At 55.4% G+C, this 15,139-nt stretch overlaps 11 non-coding genes across 11 annotated transcripts; all 11 read right to left on the bottom strand.

Annotated features, from left to right (window-relative positions):
• Window positions 1-415: 415 nt before the first annotated feature.
• On the bottom strand, window positions 416-534 carry LOC149309585 (5S ribosomal RNA). Its single transcript, XR_016282047.1, has one exon. It is a non-coding gene; the product is annotated as a 5S ribosomal RNA (ribosomal RNA).
• Window positions 535-1,844: 1,310 nt separating this feature from the next.
• On the bottom strand, window positions 1,845-1,963 carry LOC149309584 (5S ribosomal RNA). Its single transcript, XR_016282002.1, has one exon. It is a non-coding gene; the product is annotated as a 5S ribosomal RNA (ribosomal RNA).
• A 1,310-nt stretch (window positions 1,964-3,273) lies between these two features.
• LOC149309583 (5S ribosomal RNA) lies at window positions 3,274-3,392 on the bottom strand. The gene has a single exon (XR_016282058.1). It is a non-coding gene; the product is annotated as a 5S ribosomal RNA (ribosomal RNA).
• A 1,309-nt stretch (window positions 3,393-4,701) lies between these two features.
• Window positions 4,702-4,820, bottom strand: LOC149309582 (5S ribosomal RNA). Its single transcript, XR_016282045.1, has one exon. It is a non-coding gene; the product is annotated as a 5S ribosomal RNA (ribosomal RNA).
• Window positions 4,821-6,129: 1,309 nt separating this feature from the next.
• LOC149309581 (5S ribosomal RNA) lies at window positions 6,130-6,248 on the bottom strand. Its single transcript, XR_016282044.1, has one exon. It is a non-coding gene; the product is annotated as a 5S ribosomal RNA (ribosomal RNA).
• Window positions 6,249-7,558: 1,310 nt separating this feature from the next.
• LOC149309580 (5S ribosomal RNA) lies at window positions 7,559-7,677 on the bottom strand. The gene has a single exon (XR_016282042.1). It is a non-coding gene; the product is annotated as a 5S ribosomal RNA (ribosomal RNA).
• Window positions 7,678-8,986: 1,309 nt separating this feature from the next.
• LOC149309579 (5S ribosomal RNA) lies at window positions 8,987-9,105 on the bottom strand. The gene has a single exon (XR_016282035.1). It is a non-coding gene; the product is annotated as a 5S ribosomal RNA (ribosomal RNA).
• Window positions 9,106-10,414: 1,309 nt separating this feature from the next.
• LOC149309578 (5S ribosomal RNA) lies at window positions 10,415-10,533 on the bottom strand. The gene has a single exon (XR_016282031.1). It is a non-coding gene; the product is annotated as a 5S ribosomal RNA (ribosomal RNA).
• A 1,310-nt stretch (window positions 10,534-11,843) lies between these two features.
• Window positions 11,844-11,962, bottom strand: LOC149309577 (5S ribosomal RNA). Its single transcript, XR_016282030.1, has one exon. It is a non-coding gene; the product is annotated as a 5S ribosomal RNA (ribosomal RNA).
• A 1,310-nt stretch (window positions 11,963-13,272) lies between these two features.
• On the bottom strand, window positions 13,273-13,391 carry LOC149309576 (5S ribosomal RNA). The gene has a single exon (XR_016282001.1). It is a non-coding gene; the product is annotated as a 5S ribosomal RNA (ribosomal RNA).
• Window positions 13,392-14,701: 1,310 nt separating this feature from the next.
• Window positions 14,702-14,820, bottom strand: LOC149309575 (5S ribosomal RNA). Its single transcript, XR_016282029.1, has one exon. It is a non-coding gene; the product is annotated as a 5S ribosomal RNA (ribosomal RNA).
• Window positions 14,821-15,139: the final 319 nt, after the last annotated feature.

Raw genomic sequence — 15,139 nt, 5'->3', positions numbered from 1 at the left:
CCCTGTGTCAGGGGCGCTTTGACTGTGAGTTCCTGCATGGCAGGGGTTTGGCTGGATGGCCCTTGTGGTTCCTTCCAGCTCTAGGATTCCGCGATGCTACTTTCAGTGCAGGAGCTCCTTGCAAGGGCATCCTGGGATCTGAAGTTTCACAAGGCCTTCTGACTGCCAAAACGTGCTCCTGCATCAGAAAACTACAAAGCCAAGGATTCGCTAGGACGGCCCCGTGGCAAGGAAAGCGGTACCAAACGGCATGGTTTCTGCACTGGAGATGCTCCCTCGGTTTTGGGGCCCTGACCGGAGAAAAGGGGGGACGGCCCCAAGTTGGATTTCTTTTCTGTTTTGCTGGAAGGAAAAGGTTTGGCGGCTTGAGCAGCTGGATGGAGAACAGAGAAGCAAAGAAAGGCAAGGGGCAAAAAGCCTACAGCACCCGGTATTCCCAGGCGGTCTCCCATCCAGGTACTAACCAGGCCCGACCCTGCTTAGCTTCCGAGATCAGACGAGATCGGGCGTGTTCAGGGTGGTATGGCCGTAGGCACACGCTCTGCTCGATTTCCCACTCTTCAATGCAAAGAGGCTCCCACAGAACGACGCCACACAGCACCTCCTTCTGGACACAGGCAGCAGCCACACTCGCCACACCGCCTCCTCCTGCTCCTCCTCTCAGGATGGAAGAAGGCAAGACGCCCCCACCTCCGACCTGGAGAGCCCCACACGCTCCCCACAAGGCCCAGGCAGAGGCCACCTCAAACCACACCTGCTTAGCATCCTCACCAATATACCACGACAATACAACTGGGGACAAGAGGATCAAGAGAGGTCAAGAACATTCCTAGCGCTGGCAGGGAAGGCAAAGAAATGGATAAATCCTAAAGCGGTCATTGCCCGCGTCCCCAAAAAGTCAAATCCAAGGAGTGCTGGTACCTCAGAAAACTAGAAATCCAAGGATTCTCTGGGATGGCCCCATCATCCAGAGGGAGGGAAGGCCAGGCCAGCTCCATCAGGCCTTGCCTGAAAAAGAAGAAGGCCCTCCCTCTATCCACCATCATCCAGGGGGAGGGAAGGGAAGGCCAGCTCCGTTGGACCTAACCAGAGGGAGAAGATGGGCCCTCGCTCCAGTCCATCTGCCCTGGTCCCGGCCTCATAGGGAGAGGAGACCTGCAGGACTTTTCTTCTTCCCCGATGCCGTTCCCTTCTCCTTTTGTGTCTTGTCTTTTTAGATTGTAAGCCTGAGGCCAGGGAAATGTCCAATTCACAATTTGTATGCCGCTGTGAAAGCCTTTTGGTTGCAGAGCCAGGCAGAAATCCTGTCAAGCCACCAGTAACCAAAGCAGTACAGAGGACAGAAAGAGCTGTTCGACAGTGGAACAGCCTCCCTCGGAGAGTTGGGCAGCCTTCCTCTTTGGAGGTCTTAAAAAAGAGGCTGGATGACCCTGTGTCAGGGGCGCTTTGACTGCGAGTTCCTGCATGGCAGGGGTTTGGACTGGATGGCCCTTGTGGTTCCTTCCAGCTCTAGGATTCCGCGATGCTACTTTCAGTGCAGGAGCTCCTTGCAAGGGCATCCTGGGATCTGAAGTTTCACAAGGCCTTCTGACTGCCAAAACGTGCTCCTGCATCAGAAAACTACAAAGCCAAGGATTCGCTAGGACGGCCCCGTGGCAAGGAAAGCGGTACCAAACGGCATGGTTTCTGCACTGGAGATGCTCCCTCGGTTTTGGGGCCCTGACCGGAGAAAAGGGGGGACGGCCCCAAGTTGGATTTCTTTTCTGTTTTGCTGGAAGGAAAAGGTTTGGCGGCTTGGGCAGCTGGATGGAGAACAGAGAAGCAAAGAAAGGCAAGGGGCAAAAAGCCTACAGCACCCGGTATTCCCAGGCGGTCTCCCATCCAGGTACTAACCAGGCCTGACCCTGCTTAGCTTCCGAGATCAGACGAGATCGGGCGTGTTCAGGGTGGTACGGCCGTAGGCACACGCTCTGCTCGATTTCCCACTCTTCAATGCAAAGAGGCTCCCACAGAACGACGCCACACAGCACCTCCTTCTGGACACAGGCAGCAGCCACACTCGCCACACCGCCTCCTCCTGCTCCTCCTCTCAGGATGGAAGAAGGCAAGACGCCCCCACCTCCGACCTGGAGAGCCCCACACGCTCCCCACAAGGCCCAGGCAGAGGCCACCTCAAACCACACCTGCTTAGCATCCTCACCAATATACCACGACAATACAACTGGGGACAAGAGGATCAAGAGAGGTCAAGAACATTCCTAGCGCTGGCAGGGAAGGCAAAGAAATGGATAAATCCTAAAGTGGTCATTGCCCGCGTCCCCAAAAAGTCAAATCCAAGGAGTGCTGGTACCTCAGAAAACTAGAAATCCAAGGATTCTCTGGGATGGCCCCATCATCCAGAGGGAGGGAAGGCCAGGCCAGCTCCATCAGGCCTTGCCTGAAAAAGAAGAAGGCCCTCCCTCTATCCACCATCATCCAGGGGGAGGGAAGGGAAGGCCAGCTCCGTTGGACCTAACCAGAGGGAGAAGATGGGCCCTCGCTCCAGTCCATCTGCCCTGGTCCCGGCCTCACAGGGAGAGGAGACCTGCAGGACTTTTCTTCTTCCCCGATGCCGTTCCCTTCTCCTTTTGTGTCTTGTCTTTTTAGATTGTAAGCCTGAGGCCAGGGAAATGTCCAATTCACAATTTGTATGCTGCTGTGAAAGCCTTTTGGTTGCAGAGCCAGGCAGAAATCCTGTCAAGCCACCAGTAACCAAAGCAGTACAGAGGACAGAAAGAGCTGTTCGACAGTGGAACAGCCTCCCTCGGAGAGTTGGGCAGCCTTCCTCTTTGGAGGTCTTAAAAAAGAGGCTGGATGACCCTGTGTCAGGGGCGCTTTGACTGCGAGTTCCTGCATGGCAGGGGTTTGGACTGGATGGCCCTTGTGGTTCCTTCCAGCTCTAGGATTCCGTGATGCTACTTTCAGTGCAGGAGCTCCTTGCAAGGGCATCCTGGGATCTGAAGTTTCACAAGGCCTTCTGACTGCCAAAACGTGCTCCTGCATCAGAAAACTACAAAGCCAAGGATTCGCTAGGACGGCCCCGTGGCAAGGAAAGCGGTACCAAACGGCATGGTTTCTGCACTGGAGATGCTCCCTCGGTTTTGGGGCCCTGACCGGAGAAAAGGGGGGACGGCCCCAAGTTGGATTTCTTTTCTGTTTTGCTGGAAGGAAAAGGTTTGGCGGCTTGGGCAGCTGGATGGAGAACAGAGAAGCAAAGAAAGGCAAGGGGCAAAAAGCCTACAGCACCCGGTATTCCCAGGCGGTCTCCCATCCAGGTACTAACCAGGCCCGACCCTGCTTAGCCTCCGAGATCAGACGAGATCGGGCGTGTTCAGGGTGGTATGGCCGTAGGCACACGCTCTGCTCGATTTCCCACTCTTCAATGCAAAGAGGCTCCCACAGAACGACGCCACACAGCACCTCCTTCTGGACACAGGCAGCAGCCACACTCGCCACACCGCCTCCTCCTGCTCCTCCTCTCAGGATGGAAGAAGGCAAGACGCCCCCACCTCCGACCTGGAGAGCCCCACACGCTCCCCACAAGGCCCAGGCAGAGGCCACCTCAAACCACACCTGCTTAGCATCCTCACCAATATACCACGACAATACAACTGGGGACAAGAGGATCAAGAGAGGTCAAGAACATTCCTAGCGCTGGCAGGGAAGGCAAAGAAATGGATAAATCCTAAAGTGGTCATTGCCCGCGTCCCCAAAAAGTCAAATCCAAGGAGTGCTGGTACCTCAGAAAACTAGAAATCCAAGGATTCTCTGGGATGGCCCCATCATCCAGAGGGAGGGAAGGCCAGGCCAGCTCCATCAGGCCTTGCCTGAAAAAGAAGAAGGCCCTCCCTCTATCCACCATCATCCAGGGGGAGGGAAGGGAAGGCCAGCTCCGTTGGACCTAACCAGAGGGAGAAGATGGGCCCTCGCTCCAGTCCATCTGCCCTGGTCCCGGCCTCACAGGGAGAGGAGACCTGCAGGACTTTTCTTCTTCCCCGATGCCGTTCCCTTCTCCTTTTGTGTCTTGTCTTTTTAGATTGTAAGCCTGAGGCCAGGGAAATGTCCAATTCACAATTTGTATGCCGCTGTGAAAGCCTTTTGGTTGCAGAGCCAGGCAGAAATCCTGTCAAGCCACCAGTAACCAAAGCAGTACAGAGGACAGAAAGAGCTGTTCGACAGTGGAACAGCCTCCCTCGGAGAGTTGGGCAGCCTTCCTCTTTGGAGGTCTTAAAAAAGAGGCTGGATGACCCTGTGTCAGGGGCGCTTTGACTGTGAGTTCCTGCATGGCAGGGGTTTGGCTGGATGGCCCTTGTGGTTCCTTCCAGCTCTAGGATTCCGCGATGCTACTTTCAGTGCAGGAGCTCCTTGCAAGGGCATCCTGGGATCTGAAGTTTCACAAGGCCTTCTGACTGCCAAAACGTGCTCCTGCATCAGAAAACTACAAAGCCAAGGATTCGCTAGGACGGCCCCGTGGCAAGGAAAGCGGTACCAAACGGCATGGTTTCTGCACTGGAGATGCTCCCTCGGTTTTGGGGCCCTGACCGGAGAAAAGGGGGGACGGCCCCAAGTTGGATTTCTTTTCTGTTTTGCTGGAAGGAAAAGGTTTGGCGGCTTGAGCAGCTGGATGGAGAACAGAGAAGCAAAGAAAGGCAAGGGGCAAAAAGCCTACAGCACCCGGTATTCCCAGGCGGTCTCCCATCCAGGTACTAACCAGGCCCGACCCTGCTTAGCTTCCGAGATCAGACGAGATCGGGCGTGTTCAGGGTGGTATGGCCGTAGGCACACGCTCTGCTCGATTTCCCACTCTTCAATGCAAAGAGGCTCCCACAGAACGACGCCACACAGCACCTCCTTCTGGACACAGGCAGCAGCCACACTCGCCACACCGCCTCCTCCTGCTCCTCCTCTCAGGATGGAAGAAGGCAAGACGCCCCCACCTCCGACCTGGAGAGCCCCACATGCTCCCCACAAGGCCCAGGCAGAGGCCACCTCAAACCACACCTGCTTAGCATCCTCACCAATATACCACGACAATACAACTGGGGACAAGAGGATCAAGAGAGGTCAAGAACATTCCTAGCGCTGGAAGGGAAGGCAAAGAAATGGATAAATCCTAAAGTGGTCATTGCCCGCGTCCCCAAAAAGTCAAATCCAAGGAGTGCTGGTACCTCAGAAAACTAGAAATCCAAGGATTCTCTGGGATGGCCCCATCATCCAGAGGGAGGGAAGGCCAGGCCAGCTCCATCAGGCCTTGCCTGAAAAAGAAGAAGGCCCTCCCTCTATCCACCATCATCCAGGGGGAGGGAAGGGAAGGCCAGCTCCGTTGGACCTAACCAGAGGGAGAAGATGGGCCCTCGCTCCAGTCCATCTGCCCTGGTCCCGGCCTCACAGGGAGAGGAGACCTGCAGGACTTTTCTTCTTCCCCGATGCCGTTCCCTTCTCCTTTTGTGTCTTGTCTTTTTAGATTGTAAGCCTGAGGCCAGGGAAATGTCCAATTCACAATTTGTATGCTGCTGTGAAAGCCTTTTGGTTGCAGAGCCAGGCAGAAATCCTGTCAAGCCACCAGTAACCAAAGCAGTACAGAGGACAGAAAGAGCTGTTCGACAGTGGAACAGCCTCCCTCGGAGAGTTGGGCAGCCTTCCTCTTTGGAGGTCTTAAAAAAGAGGCTGGATGACCCTGTGTCAGGGGCGCTTTGACTGTGAGTTCCTGCATGGCAGGGGTTTGGCTGGATGGCCCTTGTGGTTCCTTCCAGCTCTAGGATTCCGCGATGCTACTTTCAGTGCAGGAGCTCCTTGCAAGGGCATCCTGGGATCTGAAGTTTCACAAGGCCTTCTGACTGCCAAAACGTGCTCCTGCATCAGAAAACTACAAAGCCAAGGATTCGCTAGGACGGCCCCGTGGCAAGGAAAGCGGTACCAAACGGCATGGTTTCTGCACTGGAGATGCTCCCTCGGTTTTGGGGCCCTGACCGGAGAAAAGGGGGGACGGCCCCAAGTTGGATTTCTTTTCTGTTTTGCTGGAAGGAAAAGGTTTGGCGGCTTGGGCAGCTGGATGGAGAACAGAGAAGCAAAGAAAGGCAAGGGGCAAAAAGCCTACAGCACCCGGTATTCCCAGGCGGTCTCCCATCCAGGTACTAACCAGGCCCGACCCTGCTTAGCTTCCGAGATCAGACGAGATCGGGCGTGTTCAGGGTGGTATGGCCGTAGGCACACGCTCTGCTCGATTTCCCACTCTTCAATGCAAAGAGGCTCCCACAGAACGACGCCACACAGCACCTCCTTCTGGACACAGGCAGCAGCCACACTCGCCACACCGCCTCCTCCTGCTCCTCCTCTCAGGATGGAAGAAGGCAAGACGCCCCCACCTCTGACCTGGAGAGCCCCACACGCTCCCCACAAGGCCCAGGCAGAGGCCACCTCAAACCACACCTGCTTAGCATCCTCACCAATATACCACGACAATACAACTGGGGACAAGAGGATCAAGAGAGGTCAAGAACATTCCTAGCGCTGGCAGGGAAGGCAAAGAAATGGATAAATCCTAAAGCGGTCATTGCCCGCGTCCCCAAAAAGTCAAATCCAAGGAGTGCTGGTACCTCAGAAAACTAGAAATCCAAGGATTCTCTGGGATGGCCCCATCATCCAGAGGGAGGGAAGGCCAGGCCAGCTCCATCAGGCCTTGCCTGAAAAAGAAGAAGGCCCTCCCTCTATCCACCATCATCCAGGGGGAGGGAAGGGAAGGCCAGCTCCGTTGGACCTAACCAGAGGGAGAAGATGGGCCCTCGCTCCAGTCCATCTGCCCTGGTCCCGGCCTCACAGGGAGAGGAGACCTGCAGGACTTTTCTTCTTCCCCGATGCCGTTCCCTTCTCCTTTTGTGTCTTGTCTTTTTAGATTGTAAGCCTGAGGCCAGGGAAATGTCCAATTCACAATTTGTATGCCGCTGTGAAAGCCTTTTGGTTGCAGAGCCAGGCAGAAATCCTGTCAAGCCACCAGTAACCAAAGCAGTACAGAGGACAGAAAGAGCTGTTCGACAGTGGAACAGCCTCCCTCGGAGAGTTGGGCAGCCTTCCTCTTTGGAGGTCTTAAAAAAGAGGCTGGATGACCCTGTGTCAGGGGCGCTTTGACTGTGAGTTCCTGCATGGCAGGGGTTTGGACTGGATGGCCCTTGTGGTTCCTTCCAGCTCTAGGATTCCGCGATGCTACTTTCAGTGCAGGAGCTCCTTGCAAGGGCATCCTGGGATCTGAAGTTTCACAAGGCCTTCTGACTGCCAAAACGTGCTCCTGCATCAGAAAACTACAAAGCCAAGGATTCGCTAGGACGGCCCCGTGGCAAGGAAAGCGGTACCAAACGGCATGGTTTCTGCACTGGAGATGCTCCCTCGGTTTTGGGGCCCTGACCGGAGAAAAGGGGGGACGGCCCCAAGTTGGATTTCTTTTCTGTTTTGCTGGAAGGAAAAGGTTTGGCGGCTTGGGCAGCTGGATGGAGAACAGAGAAGCAAAGAAAGGCAAGGGGCAAAAAGCCTACAGCACCCGGTATTCCCAGGCGGTCTCCCATCCAGGTACTAACCAGGCCCGACCCTGCTTAGCTTCCGAGATCAGACGAGATCGGGCGTGTTCAGGGTGGTATGGCCGTAGGCACACGCTCTGCTCGATTTCCCACTCTTCAATGCAAAGAGGCTCCCACAGAACGACGCCACACAGCACCTCCTTCTGGACACAGGCAGCAGCCACACTCGCCACACCGCCTCCTCCTGCTCCTCCTCTCAGGATGGAAGAAGGCAAGACGCCCCCACCTCCGACCTGGAGAGCCCCACACGCTCCCCACAAGGCCCAGGCAGAGGCCACCTCAAACCACACCTGCTTAGCATCCTCACCAATATACCACGACAATACAACTGGGGACAAGAGGATCAAGAGAGGTCAAGAACATTCCTAGCGCTGGCAGGGAAGGCAAAGAAATGGATAAATCCTAAAGTGGTCATTGCCCGCGTCCCCAAAAAGTCAAATCCAAGGAGTGCTGGTACCTCAGAAAACTAGAAATCCAAGGATTCTCTGGGATGGCCCCATCATCCAGAGGGAGGGAAGGCCAGGCCAGCTCCATCAGGCCTTGCCTGAAAAAGAAGAAGGCCCTCCCTCTATCCACCATCATCCAGGGGGAGGGAAGGGAAGGCCAGCTCCGTTGGACCTAACCAGAGGGAGAAGATGGGCCCTCGCTCCAGTCCATCTGCCCTGGTCCCGGCCTCACAGGGAGAGGAGACCTGCAGGACTTTTCTTCTTCCCCGATGCCGTTCCCTTCTCCTTTTGTGTCTTGTCTTTTTAGATTGTAAGCCTGAGGCCAGGGAAATGTCCAATTCACAATTTGTATGCCGCTGTGAAAGCCTTTTGGTTGCAGAGCCAGGCAGAAATCCTGTCAAGCCACCAGTAACCAAAGCAGTACAGAGGACAGAAAGAGCTGTTCGACAGTGGAACAGCCTCCCTCGGAGAGTTGGGCAGCCTTCCTCTTTGGAGGTCTTAAAAAAGAGGCTGGATGACCCTGTGTCAGGGGCGCTTTGACTGTGAGTTCCTGCATGGCAGGGGTTTGGCTGGATGGCCCTTGTGGTTCCTTCCAGCTCTAGGATTCCGCGATGCTACTTTCAGTGCAGGAGCTCCTTGCAAGGGCATCCTGGGATCTGAAGTTTCACAAGGCCTTCTGACTGCCAAAACGTGCTCCTGCATCAGAAAACTACAAAGCCAAGGATTCGCTAGGACGGCCCCGTGGCAAGGAAAGCGGTACCAAACGGCATGGTTTCTGCACTGGAGATGCTCCCTCGGTTTTGGGGCCCTGACCGGAGAAAAGGGGGGACGGCCCCAAGTTGGATTTCTTTTCTGTTTTGCTGGAAGGAAAAGGTTTGGCGGCTTGAGCAGCTGGATGGAGAACAGAGAAGCAAAGAAAGGCAAGGGGCAAAAAGCCTACAGCACCCGGTATTCCCAGGCGGTCTCCCATCCAGGTACTAACCAGGCCCGACCCTGCTTAGCTTCCGAGATCAGACGAGATCGGGCGTGTTCAGGGTGGTATGGCCGTAGGCACACGCTCTGCTCGATTTCCCACTCTTCAATGCAAAGAGGCTCCCACAGAACGACGCCACACAGCACCTCCTTCTGGACACAGGCAGCAGCCACACTCGCCACACCGCCTCCTCCTGCTCCTCCTCTCAGGATGGAAGAAGGCAAGACGCCCCCACCTCCGACCTGGAGAGCCCCACATGCTCCCCACAAGGCCCAGGCAGAGGCCACCTCAAACCACACCTGCTTAGCATCCTCACCAATATACCACGACAATACAACTGGGGACAAGAGGATCAAGAGAGGTCAAGAACATTCCTAGCGCTGGAAGGGAAGGCAAAGAAATGGATAAATCCTAAAGTGGTCATTGCCCGCGTCCCCAAAAAGTCAAATCCAAGGAGTGCTGGTACCTCAGAAAACTAGAAATCCAAGGATTCTCTGGGATGGCCCCATCATCCAGAGGGAGGGAAGGCCAGGCCAGCTCCATCAGGCCTTGCCTGAAAAAGAAGAAGGCCCTCCCTCTATCCACCATCATCCAGGGGGAGGGAAGGGAAGGCCAGCTCCGTTGGACCTAACCAGAGGGAGAAGATGGGCCCTCGCTCCAGTCCATCTGCCCTGGTCCCGGCCTCACAGGGAGAGGAGACCTGCAGGACTTTTCTTCTTCCCCGATGCCGTTCCCTTCTCCTTTTGTGTCTTGTCTTTTTAGATTGTAAGCCTGAGGCCAGGGAAATGTCCAATTCACAATTTGTATGCTGCTGTGAAAGCCTTTTGGTTGCAGAGCCAGGCAGAAATCCTGTCAAGCCACCAGTAACCAAAGCAGTACAGAGGACAGAAAGAGCTGTTCGACAGTGGAACAGCCTCCCTCGGAGAGTTGGGCAGCCTTCCTCTTTGGAGGTCTTAAAAAAGAGGCTGGATGACCCTGTGTCAGGGGCGCTTTGACTGTGAGTTCCTGCATGGCAGGGGTTTGGCTGGATGGCCCTTGTGGTTCCTTCCAGCTCTAGGATTCCGCGATGCTACTTTCAGTGCAGGAGCTCCTTGCAAGGGCATCCTGGGATCTGAAGTTTCACAAGGCCTTCTGACTGCCAAAACGTGCTCCTGCATCAGAAAACTACAAAGCCAAGGATTCGCTAGGACGGCCCCGTGGCAAGGAAAGCGGTACCAAACGGCATGGTTTCTGCACTGGAGATGCTCCCTCGGTTTTGGGGCCCTGACCGGAGAAAAGGGGGGACGGCCCCAAGTTGGATTTCTTTTCTGTTTTGCTGGAAGGAAAAGGTTTGGCGGCTTGGGCAGCTGGATGGAGAACAGAGAAGCAAAGAAAGGCAAGGGGCAAAAAGCCTACAGCACCCGGTATTCCCAGGCGGTCTCCCATCCAGGTACTAACCAGGCCCGACCCTGCTTAGCTTCCGAGATCAGACGAGATCGGGCGTGTTCAGGGTGGTATGGCCGTAGGCACACGCTCTGCTCGATTTCCCACTCTTCAATGCAAAGAGGCTCCCACAGAACGACGCCACACAGCACCTCCTTCTGGACACAGGCAGCAGCCACACTCGCCACACCGCCTCCTCCTGCTCCTCCTCTCAGGATGGAAGAAGGCAAGACGCCCCCACCTCTGACCTGGAGAGCCCCACACGCTCCCCACAAGGCCCAGGCAGAGGCCACCTCAAACCACACCTGCTTAGCATCCTCACCAATATACCACGACAATACAACTGGGGACAAGAGGATCAAGAGAGGTCAAGAACATTCCTAGCGCTGGCAGGGAAGGCAAAGAAATGGATAAATCCTAAAGCGGTCATTGCCCGCGTCCCCAAAAAGTCAAATCCAAGGAGTGCTGGTACCTCAGAAAACTAGAAATCCAAGGATTCTCTGGGATGGCCCCATCATCCAGAGGGAGGGAAGGCCAGGCCAGCTCCATCAGGCCTTGCCTGAAAAAGAAGAAGGCCCTCCCTCTATCCACCATCATCCAGGGGGAGGGAAGGGAAGGCCAGCTCCGTTGGACCTAACCAGAGGGAGAAGATGGGCCCTCGCTCCAGTCCATCTGCCCTGGTCCCGGCCTCACAGGGAGAGGAGACCTGCAGGACTTTTCTTCTTCCCCGATGCCGTTCCCTTCTCCTTTTGTGTCTTGTCTTTTTAGATTGTAAGCCTGAGGCCAGGGAAATGTCCAATTCACAATTTGTATGCCGCTGTGAAAGCCTTTTGGTTGCAGAGCCAGGCAGAAATCCTGTCAAGCCACCAGTAACCAAAGCAGTACAGAGGACAGAAAGAGCTGTTCGACAGTGGAACAGCCTCCCTCGGAGAGTTGGGCAGCCTTCCTCTTTGGAGGTCTTAAAAAAGAGGCTGGATGACCCTGTGTCAGGGGCGCTTTGACTGTGAGTTCCTGCATGGCAGGGGTTTGGACTGGATGGCCCTTGTGGTTCCTTCCAGCTCTAGGATTCCGCGATGCTACTTTCAGTGCAGGAGCTCCTTGCAAGGGCATCCTGGGATCTGAAGTTTCACAAGGCCTTCTGACTGCCAAAACGTGCTCCTGCATCAGAAAACTACAAAGCCAAGGATTCGCTAGGACGGCCCCGTGGCAAGGAAAGCGGTACCAAACGGCATGGTTTCTGCACTGGAGATGCTCCCTCGGTTTTGGGGCCCTGACCGGAGAAAAGGGGGGACGGCCCCAAGTTGGATTTCTTTTCTGTTTTGCTGGAAGGAAAAGGTTTGGCGGCTTGGGCAGCTGGATGGAGAACAGAGAAGCAAAGAAAGGCAAGGGGCAAAAAGCCTACAGCACCCGGTATTCCCAGGCGGTCTCCCATCCAGGTACTAACCAGGCCCGACCCTGCTTAGCTTCCGAGATCAGACGAGATCGGGCGTGTTCAGGGTGGTATGGCCGTAGGCACACGCTCTGCTCGATTTCCCACTCTTCAATGCAAAGAGGCTCCCACAGAACGACGCCACACAGCACCTCCTTCTGGACACAGGCAGCAGCCACACTCGCCACACCGCCTCCTCCTACTCCTCCTCTCAGGATGGAAGAAGGCAAGACGCCCCCACCTCCGACCTGGAGAGCCCCACACGCTCCCCACAAGGCCCAGGCAGAGGCCACCTCAAACCACACCTGCTTAGCATCCTCACCAATATACCACGACAATACAACTGGGGACAAGAGGATCAAGAGAGGTCAAGAACATTCCTAGCGCTGGCAGGGAAGGCAAAGAAATGGATAAATCCTAAAGCGGTCATTGCCCGCGTCCCCAAAAAGTCAAATCCAAGGAGTGCTGGTACCTCAGAAAACTAGAAATCCAAGGATTCTCTGGGATGGCCCCATCATCCAGAGGGAGGGAAGGCCAGGCCAGCTCCATCAGGCCTTGCCTGAAAAAGAAGAAGGCCCTCCCTCTATCCACCATCATCCAGGGGGAGGGAAGGGAAGGCCAGCTCCGTTGGACCTAACCAGAGGGAGAAGATGGGCCCTCGCTCCAGTCCATCTGCCCTGGTCCCGGCCTCACAGGGAGAGGAGACCTGCAGGACTTTTCTTCTTCCCCGATGCCGTTCCCTTCTCCTTTTGTGTCTTGTCTTTTTAGATTGTAAGCCTGAGGCCAGGGAAATGTCCAATTCACAATTTGTATGCCGCTGTGAAAGCCTTTTGGTTGCAGAGCCAGGCAGAAATCCTGTCAAGCCACCAGTAACCAAAGCAGTACAGAGGACAGAAAGAGCTGTTCGACAGTGGAACAGCCTCCCTCGGAGAGTTGGGCAGCCTTCCTCTTTGGAGGTCTTAAAAAAGAGGCTGGATGACCCTGTGTCAGGGGCGCTTTGACTGCGAGTTCCTGCATGGCAGGGGTTTGGACTGGATGGCCCTTGTGGTTCCTTCCAGCTCTAGGATTCCGCGATGCTACTTTCAGTGCAGGAGCTCCTTGCAAGGGCATCCTGGGATCTGAAGTTTCACAAGGCCTTCTGACTGCCAAAACGTGCTCCTGCATCAGAAAACTACAAAGCCAAGGATTCGCTAGGACGGCCCCGTGGCAAGGAAAGCGGTACCAAACGGCATGGTTTCTGCACTGGAGATGCTCCCTCGGTTTTGGGGCCCTGACCGGAGAAAAGGGGGGACGGCCCCAAGTTGGATTTCTTTTCTGTTTTGCTGGAAGGAAAAGGTTTGGCGGCTTGGGCAGCTGGATGGAGAACAGAGAAGCAAAGAAAGGCAAGGGGCAAAAAGCCTACAGCACCCGGTATTCCCAGGCGGTCTCCCATCCAGGTACTAACCAGGCCTGACCCTGCTTAGCTTCCGAGATCAGACGAGATCGGGCGTGTTCAGGGTGGTACGGCCGTAGGCACACGCTCTGCTCGATTTCCCACTCTTCAATGCAAAGAGGCTCCCACAGAACGACGCCACACAGCACCTCCTTCTGGACACAGGCAGCAGCCACACTCGCCACACCGCCTCCTCCTGCTCCTCCTCTCAGGATGGAAGAAGGCAAGACGCCCCCACCTCCGACCTGGAGAGCCCCACACGCTCCCCACAAGGCCCAGGCAGAGGCCACCTCAAACCACACCTGCTTAGCATCCTCACCAATATACCACGACAATACAACTGGGGACAAGAGGATCAAGAGAGGTCAAGAACATTCCTAGCGCTGGCAGGGAAGGCAAAGAAATGGATAAATCCTAAAGTGGTCATTGCCCGCGTCCCCAAAAAGTCAAATCCAAGGAGTGCTGGTACCTCAGAAAACTAGAAATCCAAGGATTCTCTGGGATGGCCCCATCATCCAGAGGGAGGGAAGGCCAGGCCAGCTCCATCAGGCCTTGCCTGAAAAAGAAGAAGGCCCTCCCTCTATCCACCATCATCCAGGGGGAGGGAAGGGAAGGCCAGCTCCGTTGGACCTAACCAGAGGGAGAAGATGGGCCCTCGCTCCAGTCCATCTGCCCTGGTCCCGGCCTCACAGGGAGAGGAGACCTGCAGGACTTTTCTTCTTCCCCGATGCCGTTCCCTTCTCCTTTTGTGTCTTGTCTTTTTAGATTGTAAGCCTGAGGCCAGGGAAATGTCCAATTCACAATTTGTATGCCGCTGTGAAAGCCTTTTGGTTGCAGAGCCAGGCAGAAATCCTGTCAAGCCACCAGTAACCAAAGCAGTACAGAGGACAGAAAGAGCTGTTCGACAGTGGAACAGCCTCCCTCGGAGAGTTGGGCAGCCTTCCTCTTTGGAGGTCTTAAAAAAGAGGCTGGATGACCCTGTGTCAGGGGCGCTTTGACTGCGAGTTCCTGCATGGCAGGGGTTTGGACTGGATGGCCCTTGTGGTTCCTTCCAGCTCTAGGATTCCGTGATGCTACTTTCAGTGCAGGAGCTCCTTGCAAGGGCATCCTGGGATCTGAAGTTTCACAAGGCCTTCTGACTGCCAAAACGTGCTCCTGCATCAGAAAACTACAAAGCCAAGGATTCGCTAGGACGGCCCCGTGGCAAGGAAAGCGGTACCAAACGGCATGGTTTCTGCACTGGAGATGCTCCCTCGGTTTTGGGGCCCTGACCGGAGAAAAGGGGGGACGGCCCCAAGTTGGATTTCTTTTCTGTTTTGCTGGAAGGAAAAGGTTTGGCGGCTTGGGCAGCTGGATGGAGAACAGAGAAGCAAAGAAAGGCAAGGGGCAAAAAGCCTACAGCACCCGGTATTCCCAGGCGGTCTCCCATCCAGGTACTAACCAGGCCCGACCCTGCTTAGCTTCCGAGATCAGACGAGATCGGGCGTGTTCAGGGTGGTATGGCCGTAGGCACACGCTCTGCTCGATTTCCCACTCTTCAATGCAAAGAGGCTCCCACAGAACGACGCCACACAGCACCTCCTTCTGGACACAGGCAGCAGCCACACTCGCCACACCGCCTCCTCCTGCTCCTCCTCTCAGGATGGAAGAAGGCAAGACGCCCCCACCTCCGACCTGGAGAGCCCCACACGCTCCCCACAAGGCCCAGGCAGAGGCCACCTCAAACCACACCTGCTTAGCATCCTCACCAATATACCACGACAATACAACTGGGGACAAGAGGATCAAGAGAGGTCAAGAACATTCCTAGCGCTGGCAGGGAAGGCAAAG

This window comes from Sceloporus occidentalis, unplaced genomic scaffold, assembly GCF_023333645.1.
Source record: "Sceloporus occidentalis isolate IW3139 unplaced genomic scaffold, rSceOcc1.0.p SCAF_7, whole genome shotgun sequence".
Lineage (NCBI taxonomy): Eukaryota > Metazoa > Chordata > Lepidosauria > Squamata > Phrynosomatidae > Sceloporus > Sceloporus occidentalis.
This window is presented reverse-complemented; position numbering and strand designations above follow the sequence as displayed.